Source organism: Amblyomma americanum, chromosome 7 (assembly GCF_052857255.1).
Source record: "Amblyomma americanum isolate KBUSLIRL-KWMA chromosome 7, ASM5285725v1, whole genome shotgun sequence".
Taxonomy (NCBI): Eukaryota; Metazoa; Arthropoda; class Arachnida; order Ixodida; family Ixodidae; genus Amblyomma; species Amblyomma americanum.
The window spans coordinates 103,308,336-103,312,205 of NC_135503.1; the positions used below are offsets into that span (position 1 = coordinate 103,308,336).

At 49.0% G+C, this 3,870-nt stretch overlaps 1 pseudogene; it reads right to left on the reverse strand.

The window, feature by feature from the left end:
* Positions 1–2,835: 2,835 nt before the first annotated feature.
* LOC144097977 (uncharacterized) lies at positions 2,836–3,524 on the reverse strand (annotated as a pseudogene).
* Positions 3,525–3,870: the final 346 nt, after the last annotated feature.

The window sequence follows — 3,870 nt, forward strand, 5'->3', positions numbered from 1 at the left end:
TTGGCTTGTCAAGGGAGCGTTACGACGGTGTTGCCTTGCGGCGCAGCACCGGGCTTGTTCAAAGGGCGTTCTGAGGAAAAAATTTTGCATCCTGTAGAATTGGAATCTGGGCTGGTTGTCCGGGCACACAGCATCCCCGCCATCAGATAAGGCGCCGGGAAGACAAGCTCCTTCCACGTGACTCGGATGCCAGGCGCGCACGTTCGTCAGGCTCTTCCAAGTTCACGTCCAGTGTCCGGACGGCAGGTAAATTCACGGGCCCAGGTCCCCCTCACCGAGCCAGGATCTCTGCTCACAGCGCTGTCGTCAAATCACCTCGACCAGCTCCGCTCGCATGGTTCCAATGCCCTTGCTACTCGCCACTGGTCATGTTTGATCGTTCTGCACCTTGCAAAACCGAACGGCAAAAGGCAACACCCAACAGGACGAAGTGCCCTCTGTCTCTCATCAAACACCAGACAAAGCCATAATCCAAATCAACCTAGCTAAAATGCTCTTTCCCTTTTTTGCGCCCACTGCTACAAGAGGCTGGTGTACGACCTGGTACACAAGGCTCAAACAAAAATTTTGCAAATGAACGACACACCAAAATGGCAGGAACATATAATATTGAGCAATACAGTCGAACCCCGCTACAACGAACGCCGCTTCAACGAAATTTTCGCTTCACCGAAATATTTCAGATTCCCCGTCAACTAGCCATAGAAAACAATGCATGCTAGTTCTCGCCACAATGAATTACCTTTTCAGGTGCGTTTCCGCTTCAACGAAATTTTTGTTCAGTGGAGATGGGCTTAACATTTATTTTACTACAAAACAAGCATAATTTTACCCGTCCGCACGTTCATGGCATTTAATTTCACTGAAAACTCTTGCTGGAATCGATGTGTGCCCCACAATGCGTCGAGTGCGAATGGGTGGTGCCATTCGATATCGTCCATCACATCGACAGAGAAGCGCAGAGGAGCCGGCCCGACGCAGTGCGATTGTCCGGTGTTTCATTTGTGTTAGTGGGCTAGATTCGACGCCAGCACGGCTACGCCGTGCAGAAAGCGCAGGTTTCTTTCTTTAGAGGATAAAGCACGCAAAATCCGAGAGGCCTCAAGCAGGAGGAAGAAAGGTGACATCGTCTGCATTGCATGCGATGGAATCATTTGACACCATTCATACTTTCATTGGTGTGCATGACGACGACATCGCGATGCAGTTGTTGGCCGAGTGTGAAACTCGCACATAACGCTGATGTCTACTTAAAGGACGCAAGCCAAGATGACCGAATGTTTTGGAAATAAATGGTATTTTTGAACAGTGCAGTCATACCTGTTTTTTGGGCTGATTTCGCCACAATGAAATTTCCGCTTCAACGAAATTTTTCGCGCACCCTGTGAATTTCGTTGTAGCGGGGTTCGACTGTAATAATGAAAAATAGAATGGCCCCCGTGAAATCACTTGAACCAAAAGCACTACTGATGAAGCAAGTAATGTCACTCATTTTTCCCCGATCATCCTGCGAACTTGACAGTCTGTCGCGAAGCGAGAGAAGGTAAGTAACGAGGCCTAGAATGCACGAATTAAAGTATCTGCGCTCGCGTTTAACCTTCAATTCATATAACGGACAACGAGGCTGTGCTACTGGAGGGTCAGGATCACCTCAGCAAACGGCCGCTTTTAGACGACATGTTACTTAAACAAGTTAGAGAGCAATGGTCCGTTTCCACAACAAACTTAGAACCGGAGAGATAACAAACCAGCTTCTGACGAGCCTGCACCAGTAGTAGTAGTAATAACTATATTCATAGAAATATATGGGTGGGTCTCGGTTTAGAGCCACTCTTCACATCTTTTGGTGCGGTATGTGGCTCTCGTGGCCGGGTTGAAGCCACTAGTCGACGGCCCCACTGAGGCAGGCGCACTCTTCTTGAGGGGTACTGTATGCCTTCTCCCTACTACTTAGTTTGCGACTGAATTACAAAATTGGTCGTTCATGACCACTAGCAGCTTCTTGGCATAGCACCGCTCCCAAGCCGCGATCACTCGCGTCACATTGAATGACGAAACCTTTCGAAAAGTCTTGTGCCGGTAGAACCAGATTGTGGCTCGGGGCCTGCTTCACCATTTGGAACAATTTTCTTTCTTCGAGTCCTATGTCACCTTAACAGGCTCCGATTTGCGTCTAACGCGGGTTGTCAAGTTCAGAGTAGTCTCTCACGTAGTGTAGGTAATAACCAGCTAAACTTAAAAAGGCCCTTATATTCGTCTCAGTGGTTGGCTTGGAATAGTTCACAATAGCGGCTACCTTGATGTCGGAAGGTCTACGCCCGCCGCGCCCCGCCACATGGCCAAAATAAGTCACTTCACCGCAACCTAGGTGACATTTAGCTGGTTTCACAGTAAGGCCCGCCTCTTTCAACCTGCTCAATACGACTCGCAAATGCTCCAGATGTGCTTCTCAAGTGTCCAGAAATATGGTAACATCCTCAAGGTATGGCAATGCGAACTCGCCCAAACTATGAAGCTCTCTGTATATCATGTTGGAGAAACAGTATGGCGCGTTTTTGAGTCCGAAGCTCAACATGACTGGCGGAACGTTCGAAACGGGGAAACGAACGCAGCGCAGCGGCTAGCCCGTTCTGTGAGGGGTACTTGCCAATAGCCTCGCACGAGGTCCAGTGTAGATATATGGTTTTACTTCGACACCGTTTCTATCCTTTCTTGAGGCTCGGTATCGGATATGTCTGATCTCGGGTTTTCGCGTTCAGACAACAATAATCGACACAGGACCTCGGATCTTTTCCCATAACCTGGACTAGTATCAAGGGCGATGTGTAGTCGCTCTCACTTGGGACTATAACCCCCAATAACGCATGCGATGAATCTCCTCAGCCATGATTTTTTTCTGCACGGATGAACAACGATTGGGTTCCTGCGGATCGGTTGCTCAGATGTTAACTCAAAGTCGTGATCTAGGACCATGGGCCTTCCGGGACGGTTCGAACAAACCTCCTTAGAGTCTGAAAAGATTCCCGGCTTTAAATCCTCCGTTTGGACGGCACTTTGACGCGCGTCCAAAGTCAGCTGTTCCAACATTAGCTATAGGTCACAATCATTCTTGTCAGCCGCCGTCAGGATTTCGGCCAATTCCTCATCGGCATCATTTACCGTCATGATCACAATCGCGCAACTCTGAATTTATTGTTTCATCATGTGGCTGTGATAAAGTTTGTTGGGCCGTCTCCCTAATTTAACTTCGTAGTTGCTATCGGAAAACTTCGATACAACCATTGCGGCCACTCCCAATGAGCCTCGAGCTTGTTTTTCTTCGGCGCTCGCAGCTACATCTCTTGGCTATCCACTTCGAAAGTGCGTTTTTTTGCTGACGTCTCTTACTACTCCTTAGACAAGGTTTGCGCCGCCTTCATGTGTTTTTCTACAATATCTTTTGTTCTCCCGAATTTCTGGAGGAGGTCGAGGACGTAGGAGACTATATTTGAATCGTCGCCACTGCCCTCCCAAGACTCTCGCATCATGTGCAGCGGAGTTCTTAGGCTCCGGCCTTATACAAGCTCCGCGGGGATAAAGCCGGTTTTCACATGGGGAGCATAGATCAACGCGAATATAGCGGCGGGAATGCAGGCCTCCCAGTCACAGTGACGATCAAAGCACAGGGCTCTCAATATTCGCTTCAGCACCGTGAGCATTCGCTCTACTGGGCTAGATTGCGGGTCATGGATAGACCTGTACACCACTTTAATGCCGCACCTTTCCAAAAGAGCAGAAGTTAGACATCAGGTGAAGACGCTGCCGTTGTCGCACTGAATCTCGGAAGGGAACCCAACGCGTGCGAATATTGAGAGCTGAGCGTCCACGACC